Here is a 15,933-nt window from a genome sequence, read left to right as displayed (position 1 = left end):
GCGATGTGGAGCATCTTTTCATGTGTCTGTTGGCCATCTGTATTTCTTTTTTGGAGAACTGTCTGTTCAGTTCCTCTGCCCATTTTTTAATTGGGTTATTTGTTTTTTGTTTGTTGAGGCGTGTGAGCTCCTTATATATTCTGGACGTCAAGCCTTTATCGGATGTGTCATTTTCAAATATATTCTCCCATACTGTAGGGATCCTTCTTGTTCTATTGATGGTGTCTTTTGCTGTACAGAAGCTTTTCAGCTTAATATAGTCCCACTTACTCATTTTTGCTGTTGTTTTCCTTGCCCGGGGAGATATGTTCAAGAAGAGGTCACTCATGTTTATGGCTAAGAGGTTTTCGCCTATGTTTTCTTCCAAGAGTTTAATGGTTTCATGGCTTACATTCAGGTCTTTGATCCATTTTGAGTTTACTTTTGTATATGGGGTTAGACAATGGTCCAGTTTCATTCTCCTACATGTAGCTGTCCAGTTTTGCCAGCACCACCTGTTGAAGAGACTGTCATTTCGCCATTGTAGGTCCATGGCTCCTTTATCAAATATTAATTGACCATATATGTCTGGGTTAATGTCTGGATTCTCTAGTCTGTTCCATTGGTCTGTGGCTCTCCTCTTGTGCCAGTACCAAATTGTCTTGATTACTATGGCTTTATAGTAGAGCTTGAAGTTGGGGAGTGAGATCCCCCCTACTTTATTCTTCTTTCTCAGGATTGCTTTGGCTATTCGGGGTCTTTGGTGTTTCCATATGAATTTTTGAATTATTTGTTCCAGTTCATTGAAGAATGTTGCTTTTAGTTTCATAGGGATTGCATCAAATCTGTATATTGCTTTGGGCAGGATGACCATTTTAACGATATTAATTCTTCCTAGCCACGAGCATGGGATGTGTTTCCATCTGTTAGTGTCCCCTTTAATTTCTCTTAAGAGTGACTTGTAGTTTTCAGAGTATAAGTCTTTCACTTCTTTGGTTAGGTTTATTCCTAGGTATTTTATTTTTTTTGATGCAATTGTGAATGGAGTTGTTTTCCTGATTTCTCTTTCTGTTGGTTCATTGTTAGTATATAGGAAAGCCACAGATTTCTGTGTGTTGATTTTGTATCCTGCAACTTTACTGTATTCCGATATCAGTTCTAGTAGTTTTGGGGTGGAGTCTTTAGGGTTTTTTATGTACAGTATCATGTCATCTGCAAATACTGACAGTTTGACTTCTTCTTTACCAATCTGGATTCCTTGTATTTCTTTATTTTGTCTGATTGCCGTGGCTAGGACCTCCAGTACTATGTTAAATAACAGTGGAGAGAGTGGGCATCCCTGTCTAGTTCCCGATCTCAGCAGAAATGCTTTCAGCTTCTCGCTGTTCAATATAATGTTGGCTGTGGGTTTTTCATAGATGGCCTTTATTATGTTGAGGTACTTGCCCTCTATTCCCATTTTGCTGAGAGTTTTTAACATGAATGGATGTTGAACTTTGTCAAATGCTTTTTCAGCATCTATGGAGATGATCATGTGGTTTTTGTCTTTCTTTTTGTTGATGTGGTGGATGATGTTGATGGACTTTCGAATGTTGTACCATCCTTGCATCCCTGGGATGAATCCCACTTGGTCATGGTGTATGATCCTTTTGATGTATTTTTGAATTCGGTTTGCTAATATTTTGTTGAGTATTTTTGCATCTACGTTCATCAGGGATATTGGTCTGTAGTTTTCTTTTTTGGTGGTGTCTTTGCCTGGTTTTGGTATTAGGGTGATGTTAGCTTCATAGAATGAGTTTGGGAGTATCCCCTCCTCCTCTATTTTTTGGAAAACTTTAAGGAGAATGGGTATTATGTCTTCCTTGTATGTCTGATAAAATTCCGAGGTAAATCCATCTGGCCCGGGGGTTTTGTTCTTTGGTAGTTTTTTGATTACCGCTTCAATTTCGTTGCTGGTAATTGGTCTGTTTAGATTTTCTGTTTCTTCCTGGGTCAATCTTGGAAGGTTATATTTTTCTAGGAAGTTGTCCATTTCTCCTAGGTTTCCCAGCTTGTTAGCATATAGGTTTTCATAGTATTCTCCAATAATTCTTTGCATTTCCGTGGGGTCCGTCGTGATTTTTCCTTTCTCGTTTCTGATACTGTTGATTTGTGTTGACTCTCTTTTCTTCTTAATAAGTCTGGCTAGAGGCTTATCTATTTTGTTTATTTTCTCGAAGAACCAGCTCTTGGTTTCATTGATTTTTGCTATTGTTTTATTCTTCTCAATTTTATTTATTTCTTCTCTGATCTTTATTATGTCCCTCCTTCTGCTGACCTTAGGCCTCATCTGTTCTTCTTTTTCCAATTTCGATAATTGTGACATTAGACCATTCATTTGGGATTGCTCTTCCTTTTTTAAATATGCTTGGATTGCTATATACTTTCCTCTTAAGACTGCTTTTGCTGTGTCCCACAGAAGTTGGGGCTTAGTGTTGTTGTTGTCATTTGTTTCCATATATTGCTGGATCTCCATTTTGATTTGGTCATTGATCCATTGATTATTTAGGAGCGTGTTGTTAAGCCTCCATGTGTTTGTGAGCCTCTTTGCTTTCTTTGTACAGTTTATTTCTAGTTTTATGCCTTTGTGGTCTGAAAAGTTGGTTGGTAGGATTTCAATCTTTTGGAATTTTCTGAGGCTCTTTTTGTGGCCTAGTATGTGGTCTATTCTGGAGAATGTTCCATGTGCACTTGAGAAGAATGTATATCCCGCTGCTTTTGGATGTAGAGTTCTATAGATGTCTATTAGTTCCATCTGCTCTACTGTGTTGTTCAGTGCCTCCGTGTCCTTATTTTCTGCCCAGTGGATCTATCCTTTGGGGTGAGTGGTGTGTTGAAGTCTCCTAGAATGAATGCATTGCAGTCTATATCCCCCTTTAGTTCTGTTAGTATTTGTTTCACATATGCTGGTGCTCCTGTGTTGGGTGCATATATATTTAGAATGGTTATATCCTCTTGTTTGACTGAGCCCTTTATCATTATGTAGTGTCCTTCTTTATCTCTTGTTACTTTCTTTGTTTTGAAGTCTATTTTGTCTGATATTAGTACTGCAACCCCTGCTTTCTTCTCACTGTTGTTTGCTTGAAATATGTTTTTCCATCCCTTGACTTTTAGTCTGTACATGTCTTTGGGTTTGAGGTGAGTTTCTTGTAAGCAGCATATAGATGGGTCTTGCTTTTTTATCCATTCTGTTACTCTGTGTCTTTTGATTGGTGCATTCAACCCATTAACATTTAGGGTGACTATTGAAAGATATGTACTTACTGCCATTGCAGGCTTTAAATTTGTGGTTACCAAAGGTTCAAGGTTAGCCTCTTTAGTATCTTACTGCCTAACTTAGCTCGCTTATTGAGCTGTTATATACACTATCTGGAGATTCTTTTCTTCTCTCCCTTCTTCTTCCTTCTCCTCGATTCTTCATATGTTGGGTGTTTTGTGCTGTGCTCTTTCTAGGAGTGCTCCCATCTAGAGCAGTCCCTGTAAGATGTTCTGTAGAGGTGGTTTGTGGAAAGCAAATTCCCTCAGCTTTTGTTTGTGTGGGAATTGTTTAATCCTACCGTCATATTTGAATGATAGTCGTGCTGGATACAGTATCCTTGGTTCAAGGCCCTTCTGTTTCATTGTATTAAATATATCATGCCATTCTCTTCTGGCCTGTAGGGTTTCTGTTGAGAAATCTGACGTTAGCCTGATGGGTTTCCCTTTATAGGTGACCTTTTTCTCTCTAGCTGCCTTTAACACTCTTTCCTTGTCCTTGATCTTTGCCATTTTAATTATTATGTGTCTTGGTGTTGCCCTTCTTGGATCCTTTCTGTTGGGGGTTCTGTGTATTTCCGTGGTCTGTTCGATTACTTCCTCCCCCAGTGTGGGGAAGTTTTCAGCAATTATTTCTTCTAAGATACTTTCCATGTCTTTTCCTCTCTCTTCTTCTTCTGGGACCCCTATAATACGGATATTGTTCCTTTTGGATTGGTCACACAGTTCTCTTAATATTGTTTCATTCCTGGAGATCCTTTTGTCTCTCTCTATGTCAGCTTCTATGCGTTCCTGTTCTCTGATTTCAATTCCATCAATGGCCTCTTGCATTCTATCCATTCTGCTTATAAACCCTTCCAGAGTTTGTTTCATTTCTGCGATCTCCTTTCTGGCATCTGTGATCTCCTTCCGGACTTCATCCCATTTCTCTTGCGTATTTCTCTGCATCTCTGTCAGCATGTTTATGATTCTTATTTTGAATTCTTTGTCAGGAAGACTGGTTAGGTCTGTCTCCTTCTCTGGTGTTGTCTCTGTGATCTTTGTCTGCCTGTAGCTTTGCCTTTTCATGGTGATAGGAATAGTCTGCAGAACTGGGACGAGTGACGGCTGGAAGGACTTCCTTTCTTGTTGGTTTGTGGCCCTCCTCTCCTGGGAGAACAGCGACCTCTAGTGGCTTGTGCTGCGCAGCTGCGCGCAGACAGGGTTTCTGCTTCCTGCCTGGCTGCTATGGAGTTAATCTCCGCTGTTGCTGTGGGCGTGGCCTGGCTCGGGCAGCTACTCCAAAATGGTGGAGTCGCGTTGGAGCAGGAGCTGCTGGGAGGCTATTTATCTCCGTAAGGGTCCTCCCTGCTCCCTGCAGCCCAGGGGTTAGGGTGCCCAGAGATCCCGGATCCCTACCTCTGGATTAAGTGACCCGCCCTGCCCCTTTAAGACTTCCAAAAAGCACCCGCCAAAACAAAACAACGCCCACCAAAAAAAAAGAAAAAAAATTTTTTTAATTAAAAAAAAAAAAAAAGTTTTTAATTAAAAAAAAAGGTGGTCGTTCGTTTTTCTTTATTCTCCGGTGCCAGCCTCAGGCCTCTGCTCACCGGTCGGTCTTTCTGCCCTGTTTCCCTAGTATTGGGGTCCCTATCCCTTTAAGAATTCCAAAAAGCGCTCGCCAAAACAAAACAGCAAAAAAGCAAAAAAAAATGGTCGCGCGCTTTTCTTATGTCCTCTGTCGCCCAGCCTCCAGTGCCTGCTCACTGTTCTTGCTGCCCTGTTTTCCTAGTATCGAGCGCCCTGCACTCTGGCCCGGATGGCTGGGGCTGGGTGTTCAGCAGTCCTGGGCTCCGTCTCCCTCCCGCTCTGCCTGCTCTTCTCCCGCCGGGAGCTGGGGGGAGGGGCGCTCGGCTCCCGCCGGGCCGGGGCTTGTATCTTACCCCCTTCGCGAGGCGCTGGGTTCTCTCAGGTGCGGATGTGGTCTGGATATTGTCCTGTGTCCTCTGGTCTTTATTCTAGGAAGGGTTGTCTTTGTTATATTTTCATAGATATATGTTGTTTTGGGAGGAGATTTCCGCTGCTCTACTCACGCCGCCATCTTCCGCCCCTTCAGTATTACAAATTTTATGAAGCATTTTATTATTATTATTATTTTTTATGTTTAGAAGTTAAATAATTATCTTCTACTTTTTTTCTTAAGTATAATAAGGAGTGTGGGTCCAGGTTCAGTAAGGCCTGAACTTAATGTAATTTGGAGGATTCTAAGGAAAAGAAAACAAAATCACAAATGCAAAATTAAACTGAAAAGTAAATATATATATATTTAGAATGAAAATAGTCACAAGAAATTATAAATTTCAAGAAGCTTCCAGATATTGCAAAGCACAACATAATCCCGAAAAAATAGCAAAAGTAAGTGTTGCTCTTCCTCCTCTAGCACACACTTGTGGGGCGACCTGTAGTATGAATTCACATCATGATACCACCTCTGGAGCATCACCAAACCCCATGACTTGAGATAACACTGCAATAACCAAAAGTGACTGTGAACCAGCAATGGTTTCATTCAATCCAAACTAAATTGTATCATCAACTCACCTTCCCCCAGCTAGATCTCAAAAATAAAAATGTTCATGGCCACTCCAGTATCACTGGATGATGGAGGAGAAAAAGTGGGGGGCCAAAATAATGATCTCAACTGCTTGTGTTAAAACATCTTGTTTTGCAAGCTTCATGAAAACATACAATTATACAACCAAGATCCCATGCATCTGAGAGGCCCTGAAGTTTAAGCTTTGTTAACTTCACAGTTGCCTTTGAGGAAAACTCATTCACAGAGAAATGAATAACTGGATGTTCTGGATACTCAAAGAACCATAAAAATCCATCTTACATTTATTTCCTTCATTCTTCTAAATTATTAGCCAAAGTTATTCTTATATCTCTATTTTTAATGTGGTAATATTAAACTAGATAAGGAAAAATGTCTGTGGAAAACCATGTGTTTTATACTTTTCATGTTTTTAATAAATTCCGTGTAATTTATTAAAAAAACATAAGAATGGCAAAATATGTTTACAACAATAAGAAACATTTAAAACGAAGAGCAAAATCCCTGAAGTAAATGCTCTCTCCTGTTACTATGCAACTGCCTTTAAAAATCATCTGGGTCTCTGGAAAAAAGAGTAAAGCATATATTATATTTATCTTTAGTATGTTTTGTTTCCACTCTGGGTCCTTTTAGTCCCTAGGTAATAAGTTTGAAAGATTTTAATACTAAGTGTCTCAAGTAACTTAGCTCTATTCTGCCTAAACACAAAAATGGGATCGTGTGGCAAATTCTTCCAAAATCACAAGTAAAATTACAGCTAGGGGAGAGTACTATATAAACCAAATTGTGGAAATTTTTAAAAATTTGGTATGGATTCAATTATTGAGATAAAGAGGTTAATGAGATAGGTAAATAGGAATATCTTTAATGCTTAATAGATATAATGATGAATATGAATGATGAATAATGAATATCCTTGTAACTTGTTTATATAAGGGCTTGTTTTTTATGATATTAACAACCATTTGAGATGTAACAGCTGAAAATGGTACTATGGACCATCATCTAAGGGTTCTGTGTGAACTCTTGGTTGGACACCTTGTGATCTAAATGTCATCTTGGAAAGTCTGGGCCCCTGCTGTGGACAGGCCTTGACTGTGGTCTGCTGTGGGTCCTTGTCCTGGCTGTCACCCTCCTATTCTCATGCTTCCTGGTATGCTCCTCCTGACACAGTCCTCCGGGGACCCTCCCAGTACAACTTCTCTGCCCTAGAACATGCAGCGAGTGATGCCACCATGTTAGCAGATGTTAGACACACAGGCAAGCAGACACACCCCTGAAAGAGGAAGAGGGCAACACCATCAGAGGCTGTGAACCTGGGAGGAGAGCTGGCTAATTCACCGGGTACTTATCATCTAGAGGAAATCTGCACTCCAACAAGAGTCTCCTTCTCACCATTATAAGCCCTGTGCCTGCGTTCTGCACTGTTATGCTCCTGCTTCGCCTCCCAGAGGATAAAAGCTCAGTTCAAATTCCCTCAGCCCATCACCTAGAACTAGGGAGAGGTTTACTCAGAGAATCTCCTGAGAGTCTTCGTAGGTCCAGAGTGCTTCCCTCTCCTCATTACTTTCTTGGTTTGTAGATAATCTATATAATCAGATTTATATTATAAAAGTGTTTATACAAGCTGATGTTCCCTATTATTTGCAATTTTGAAAGGTCTATACCGTGTTGCGTCCTTGTTTAAATCTCTACTGAACAGAAGCCTTATAAGATACTTTGTTTTACATTTACATAATTTTGTGTAAAGCATTATTTTCATAGCAAATACAATGTATCTCTCAATGAATGCCATTATTGTGGTGGAAGAGAGAAAATATTTCTCCTGTAGGACAGCATAAAATGGTGCCATCAAATTTCACTATTTGTTTACAATCCTAGGGAATAGGATAAATATATTATCCAGAAGCTCTCTCTGAAACGATATTGCATATTAGAATACCATTCATTTTGGATGTGTGGAATGGATGAATAAAAGAATATTGCTAGTTTATATATAACACTGATCAATTTAATTTGCTTAAAAATTTTACACTCAAATAAAAAATTTTCCTGTATTTTATTTTTGAGGTATTTAGAGTATACCGTAAAGATAAGTAACTCTTAAGTTTTTGTCCAAATTTTACTGTATTGATTTGTCTTTTTCTATCACATGGTGATTCTCCCACTATTAACAATGAATGGCCTGAGTAGCATAATCATGAATTTCTAGAAAAGAGTTATTTTTATAGTATATTAGAGTACATGTGAAATGAATAATATTTGATGGGACTAATATACTTTTTAATGTATATTTTAGGAATTTAGTTCTTTTAAAATTAAATTGATTTTTAGTAATGATAATAATGATACTATAATTTATTGAGTACCTCCTTTGTTCCAGATACAGTGACTGGTGCTAGATATTTTATGCCCACTGTTGTAGATGAATCTTTTGAAGCAGTCAGGGCAATTTGTCTCCCAGCTAGTAGTAATTGGTAGAACCAGGTAACAACTCTTGTCTGCTCTGCAGCCTGAGATTTTTCCATCCCTCTGGGTTGTCCCTGTGTGTAGGGTTATACAAAGTCAGGAAGGTCCATTATGGACCTTTATTTCTCTGTCACTAGTGGACAATTTCATCTTCTTCCACGGATGGAGCTACAGAAGGAAGGTAGAATGATGCAGAGGCCTGCTTCACCTTCCATGTGATGGGAGTTAGAAAAATGAGGAGAGAAAAGGTTTTCCATAAAAAAGAAATAATAAACCATGGTTCCAGTCCATATAGAATTGAGGTTGGATTGACATAATCAGAATTTAACATTTGTATGAACTTCCACACAGAAAAAAATAATCAGAGGCTTCACTTCTAAATTAATATACATGAACTCTTAGCACATACATGTAACTCTACATTACCATGAAAGGGAAACATCATCCTGTATAGTTATAGAATCTGACTAAATATCCTTTTGATAAGTGAATATAACAGCTTTAAATCCATACACATCATGCTCAGGTTTTGTAATGGAGTGACCCTTTAAATAGCTCCTTCTATCTTACAGTGTGGTTTTCAATGTCACCTACTTAAATGGACAGGATCTATAACCCTACTCAACGATTGCCTCATTTAGCTAGAAGCAATTTCTCTAACAAGAAAGATATTCAGAATGTAATTCCAAACCATTTAGGAATAGGACCTCTGATTAGCCATATTATAGTGCTCCAGAATCCATGCACTAAAGATTGTACTTTTATTCAGAAATCTCTTGTATGTTCTCTCTGCTAGTTTATTTGTGATTATTTTATATTTTTATAACCTTGATTTCCTAAGTGACTTAGGGCTAGCACTTTAATTTCCATCTGTGATCAGAGTTATTCTGCATGAAGATTAAAGATTTGGTAAGAGAGTGAAGAATTTACTTCATTAGCTCCGAGTTCACATTTTTCACCTTATTGTAGTTAATAAAGTATCTAACAGTATCTTAAAGCTGGGAAGAAATAATTACATTTTCTCAAAATTCTCAGAAGCTATTTTAAAATCCACCAGTCTCTGTACTCGGTAATACTGTTTCCTACTGGTTACATGTCAAAACTGAGCGATAATATGTTTTCCTTAAGGCATTGTTTATATGGCCATTTATTGTAGTTGTAAGAACTGGGAATGATGAGTTAGGATGTATGATTTTTTTGTTGCCAACTGAATTAAAAGAGGAAATTTTAAATGTAAACCTAATTCATTCTTCAGCAGGATAAATACAGAAATGTGCTTTTGGTAATCATAGATGCTTGATCACGCCTCCTCACCTGCCTGCTCCCTCTAAAGTTGTGAGCTTGATGTTGAATGTGAAGTACACCAACTGATGTGCATTTCTATTACGGCTAAAGTCTGGTTTTCATGAAAACTTTAGTTCTGTCATCATGTTTGGGATGGCAAAACATGCTCCAATGGGAGAGTACAGAATGCCTTATGAGTCATAGGAGATTGCTTAAGTTATGTGATTGTATGGAAGAAAAAGTCAGCAAAGTTGTTTATCAGACAGAAAACTCATGAAAACATCAGTACTAAAAAAATTTTTTTATTGATATGTAGCTTATATACAATATTATAATGGTTCAGATAAACAACTTAGTGATTCATCAATTATATACATTACTAAATGCTCACCATAGTGTAATTACCATCTGTCACAATACAAAGATACTACAATCTTATGAGTTATATTCCCTATCTATACTTCCATCCATGTGACTAATTTATTGTGTAATTGAAGTTTGTACCTCTTTATCCCCTTTACCTGTTTCACGCAGCCCCACCCCCCTACCATGGTTACCAACCATCTGTTCTCTGTGTTTATGAGTCTATTTCTGTTCTGTTCATTTGTTTTGTTTTTCTGAATCCACATATAAGAAACCATATGGTATTCATCTTTCTCTGATTGACTTAGTTCACTTAGCAAATAGCCTCTAAGTCTATCCATGTTGTCAAAAATGGCAAGATTTCTTTTTTGTGGCTGAGTAATATTCCATTGTGTTTGTGCACCACATCTTCATCATCCACTTCTCTATTGATGGACAGTTGCTGCAATATCTTGGCTGTTGTAAATAATGTTGCAATAAATATAGGGGTGCATATATCTTGTTAAATAATATAGGGTACATATATCTTGTTGAATAAATGATTTTTTTTTTCTTTGGATAGACTCCCAAAAGTGGAATTGCTGGCTCGTGTGGTACTTCTATTTTAGTTTTTTGAGAAACCTCCATACTTCTTTCCATAGTGGATGTACCAATTTTCAATCCCACCAGGAATATATGAGGGTTTTGGTATATGGTTGCTTTTACCAGTGAAATTTTCACTTTCATATTTTTCTTCTTGAAGTTTGTACCTCTTTTTTGGAGTACCTCTTGTTTAGAGTCTTGTCTTTTCCTCTAAAAGAAGTCCCTTTAACATTTCTTGTAAGGCCTGCTTAGAGGTGGAAAACTCTTAATTTGTGTTTATCTGTGAAGATCTTTATCTCTCCTTCCATTCTAAATGATAACCTTGCTGGGTAGAGCATCCTTCGTTAGAAGTTTCTCCCTTTCAGCACTTTGAATATATCATGCCACCCTTCCAGACTGCAGAGTCAGTGCTGAAAAGTCAGCTGATAGCCTTATGGGGTTTCCCTTAACTCATTGCTTTTCTCTCACTGCTTTTAAGATTTTCTCTTTGTCTTTTATCTTTGTCATTTTAATTATGATGTGTCTTGATGTGGATCTCTTTGGGTTTATGTTGTATGGGTCTCTCTCTGCTTCCTGGACCTGCATGTCTGTTTTCTTCCCTATGTTAGGGAAGTTTTCAGGTATTATTTCTTCAAATAAGTTTTCTAGTCCTTTCTCTCTCTCTCTTCTCCTTCTGGAACTCTTTCATGCAAATGCTTGGACATTTGATATTGTTCCAGAGCTCCCTTATCCTGTCCTCATTCCTTTTTTTTTCTTTCTTCTTTCTGCTCTTCAGCTTGAGTACTTTCCATTGCTCTGCCTTCCAAGTTGCTGATCTGTTCTTCTGCATGAATGATTCCTGCTGTTGATTCCTTCTAGTGTTCTTTTACTAGTTTTGTCATGTTCTTTTGTTTCAAGCATATTCCTCTGTCTCTTCATTTTGTTTGACTTTCTGTTCTTGATTCTGTTGAATTAGTAGAAAAGGCTGCCTCTCCCAGTCTTGAAGAGTTGGACTTGCATAGGGAAGGCCCCTGGCTTGACTGTGTGCCTGGTGGTTTTGGATGATTTGCTGGAGGCCTAGTAAGCATGAGTTGGGTGTATCCTGGTGTCAGGGCTCTCAGAGTATGTAGTTGGAGGAGTCTAGTCAGAAGGGCTTCTGAGTGCATACCAGTGGGCTGGCTGGGAGACAGTAGGTCCAGGTGTGAGCTTCTGCAGCTCCCAGCTCCATACCTGCAGTACAGCAGTTGCTGTGGTGTTCTCTCCAAGGTTGGACAGTGACCAGCTAGTCAGCCACAGTACAGCCACTGGCCCAGGCACAGCCTCTAGGAATCTTCCACCCTTGCCCCTGTAGATACTGCCTCCAAGTCTGAGGTGCAGCAGTGGCTCTGGTATGCAGTGATGTCTGGCTGCATAGCTGCTGGGTGAGCACCTGCAGTGCAACAGTGCCAGGGTACACTCTCCCAGGGTCGGGGGTGATTGGCTCCTAGCTCTGTTCCTGTGGAGGAGCTGTGGCCTAAATGTGCTTTCCAGCTGACACATCTGCATGTGAGTGGGGGCTACATAGCTGTCTAGACCAAGTCTGAAATTGGTGTGTGCACCCTAACCCTGCTCGCTGCATCATTGTCAATGTGGGGAAGGAGTCCAAACAATGGTGCTCACCAGACCTCCAATTTGAGAGAGTTCCAGCTATTCCCCCACCAAATGGTGGATGCTCTAGTTGTATAAATTGGGTTTTTCACTTATACTAGATGCACTTTAATGTGTGGCTTTTTTACTATGTCCCAGGGCAGGGAACCTGCATCCCAGTCCCTTGGCAATATCCCTCCCCAGTGGGTTGTTGCACTGGGAATGGGGTTCTCTTGGTTACTGTCTCCGTGTCTCCTGCCACTTCTGTCTTTCTGTCCCTTGTGGTGGTGCAGTAGGTGCTCACTGAGTGACTGCTTCTTCCTCAAGATGAATTACTCTGTGTGTAGGTGTAGATTTGCTATAAAGGCAGGAGGTGGGTTCAAGTTCTCCCTACTTTGCCATTTTCCTGGAGTCTAAAACTTCAGTACTGTTGAAATGCCAGATGTGCGGGCAAGGTCTATGAGCCCCAGTGGTCCTTGCCTTCTGGTGTGCCTGCCTGCTGAGAAGTGAGCCAGCTTAGTGACTTGCTTCTAACCAAACATGGCAAATGTGATGGGGTGCCACTTCCATGATTAGGCTAGATAAGAGTCAATTCCCTTTTGCTACCAGACTCCTCTGGTGGCTTTGACGAGCACTTGACATATTGGCACATAGTAAGGAAGTGAGGACAGCTTCCAGGCAATAGGCAGCTAGGTACTAAGACCCTCAGCTTAACAGCTCTTGAGGAACTGAATACTGCCACCAAACGTGTGGGCTTAGAAGCAGATCATTCTTCACTGCAGCCTTGTGAGAGACCCCAAAGCAAAAAGCTCAGTTAAACCATGACTAGGTTCCTGAAATACAGAAACTGTGGGATTATAAATGTGTGCTGTTTTGAGCTTTTAAGTTTGTAGCAATTTATTATATAACAATAGAAAACTAATACTTAGCATATTAGTTAGCTAAGGCTGCTGTATCAAAGTACCTCAGACTAGGTGATTCAAAAACAGAAATGTGTTTTCTGAAATTCTGGAGGCTTAAAGTCCAAGGTCAGTGTGGAGTCAGCAGGGTTGGTTTTATCTGAGGCCTCTCTCCTTGGCTTATGTTATTTCTCTTTTAAAGGCCCTATCCCCAAATATAGTGCTGTTCTGAGGTACTGAGCACCAGGAGCTCATCTTATGAATTTTACAAGTATACAGTTCAGCCTATAAGAATAGGCTATATAAAATTTTGTTAATTTATTCATCTCTATAACTAATAACTCTATACCACTTACTGTCAATAAAGATCTTTTGATACCTCATTTTTCTTTTTCTTAACATAATTATATATGTATCAGATGATATATATATAAAAGTTACATATATTGTATATATATATCACATGGGCATATATTTGTGTATTCCTGTCACTATAGTGAAATTGTAATTCCTATATGTTTTTCATATGCTTTACATATAATACTTTACAGTATTTAAGATGGTATTAGATGCATTTTCAAAATCTGGTTTAACCTTTTGTGTCTACTTGTATATTTCCACATAAGAATATTCTAGAAGTAGTTTGTCCTAAGAATGAGAACCTATTAAAGAGACAGGGGGAGTTTAAAGAATTTATTTGAAGAACTTAGTTTTAGACAATGGTAAGGCCAGAGAATATCTGTCTTTATATTTGATAATGCAAATATAATGGGTACACAGTTAGATCTTATTCGACATTGTGCTGATTCTTTAAAACACTATTTCTCTCTGAGCTAATTATAACATTATATATGTTTAAAATATCTTCCTAAATTGCAAAAAAAGAAAAAAAAGGTATTGTATTAAACAGTTCTTTATAGAAAATACCAGTGGTTCTCAAAAGTATAATCTGTAGATCCAGGAGTCCCAGAATTCTTCTTATGGAATCTACAAGGTCAAAACTAATTGCATAATAAAACTGAGACATTTTCTGCCTTTTGTGCATGTGTGACATTTGTACTTAAAATGTGAAAGAAATAGTGGATAAATTGCTGGGGCCTTTGCATGAATCTAGGCAGTGGATCAAACTGTATTATTAGTCTTTGTATAGACCAAAAATAAAAAAGGAAAAAACCTCATTTCACTTAAGATTGTCCTTGGTGAACCAATTAAAATTATTGTTATTAAGTTTTGACTTTTGGTCACACATCTTTGCAACATTCTGCATGACTAAATGGGAAGAATGCATAAAGCACCTCTGCTCCATACCAAAGCACAATGGTTGTCTCAGGAAAAGAACCTTGAAGTTGTTTGAATTGGAAGCTGAACTAGCTACTCTTTCATGGAACACCATTTTACTTTGAAATAACAACTGAAAAGCTAGCTATGATTATTCATTTACTTGAGTTTTTGACAGGAATTTTCTCAAAAATGAATAAAGTGAGCCTATCACTTCAAGAAAAACAACTGACATCATTTATTATCAATAATACAATTAAAGCTTAAAAAAATAATTTTGGAAAATGTTAGGGGTGAAGGGCCTTGATGTTTATAACTTACCTTCAAATGCTTAAGAAAAAAATTATTTTGGGTATAAATATAAATATACATTTATACATTTGTATATACATATGTGTGTGAATTAGATAAATATGTGTATACACATGCACATATATACATCAGGAGGAAGAGTGCATAAGTGATTATAAAGGGTAAAATATTAATAGATCTGAATAAATTGATATGCAGGTATTTTTTGTACTATTCAAATTTTCTGTAAGTTTCAGCTATTTCAAATAATGTTTAAAAATTAAATGTAGTAACTTAGATTAATGTAATAGGTTCATTATTTTAAGTGAATTAATACATGTATATTTGAAAGTTTTCTCAGTTTTATTCCTAATAGAGTAGGCATTAATAGGTATAATTCTTATAAACAAAAGCTCTTAGGGATCCTCAATAATTTTTAAGTGTTAAGGGGTTCTGAAACCACAGAATTTGAGGACCATTGATACTAGGATTTGGTAGATCCCATTTATTAACTTTATAATGTAGGGCAAGGCATTTAGCCTCTCTCTGTCTTAGCTTCCCTATTTGTAAAATAGGGATAATAACATTGCCTATCTCAGTGGGCTACTGTAAAGTTTAAATCAGTTACCAACGTAAGGGCTCTCAACTAATGACCGCTCTATGGTGCAGCACATGTTCCTTCTCTGTTCTTGCCTCTCTCTTGTCTCAGTTTATTTTGTGCTTTAGCTAGTTGTTTTGATTAAAGTTATTTGCACATAAAATACAAAGAAACCAAAGAAGTGTCTGTCTTAGTTCTTAAAATGTAAGTTACAGTGGAACATGCCCCTTCAACAAAATGGTTAGGGAAACTGAAGGGTAAGGATGAGCAAGCAATTTGGGATTTTTGGAAATCCTTGATAGAAGAAAGGGCATCATGAACCTAGGAAGGTGGACCAACAATTGCATGAAGGCTTGCTAATAGAAAGTTTGACTGGACAGGGAGCACTTCTCCATTAAGGATAAACCACTACTAACCCTATTTCACACTAATTCCATTGGCATACCTGTTTCCAGATAGGCATTGTTTGCTTTAATGTGTATGTCAATGTTGGGTTAACTTAAGTTGTTGTAACAATATATACTTGGAGTAAAGATAAGAAAGAATGCTGTTGTTTTGTGCCCTTTTCACTAAGTCTAAATTCACTTCTGTATCTCACTCTATAAGGCATCAAGCCAATGGAAAAAAAATTAGATTGTTAAACAATGTTGTGTTCATCTGATTCCAAATAAAACTGATCATTTCTTTAAAAAGAAATC

At 38.1% G+C, this 15,933-nt stretch overlaps 1 protein-coding gene across 19 annotated transcripts in view; it reads left to right on the top strand.

Moving 5' to 3' along the window:
- Nucleotides 1-15,933, top strand: part of CAMK2D (calcium/calmodulin dependent protein kinase II delta) — a 315,792-nt gene that overhangs the window by 92,547 nt on the left and 207,312 nt on the right. The gene's annotated exons all lie outside the window — the stretch shown is intronic.

This window comes from Manis pentadactyla, chromosome 5 (genome assembly GCF_030020395.1).
Source record: "Manis pentadactyla isolate mManPen7 chromosome 5, mManPen7.hap1, whole genome shotgun sequence".
NCBI classification, from domain to species: Eukaryota; Metazoa; Chordata; class Mammalia; order Pholidota; family Manidae; genus Manis; species Manis pentadactyla.
The sequence above is the reverse complement of the archived record's forward strand: the minus strand, read 5'-3'. Positions and strand labels throughout refer to the sequence as shown.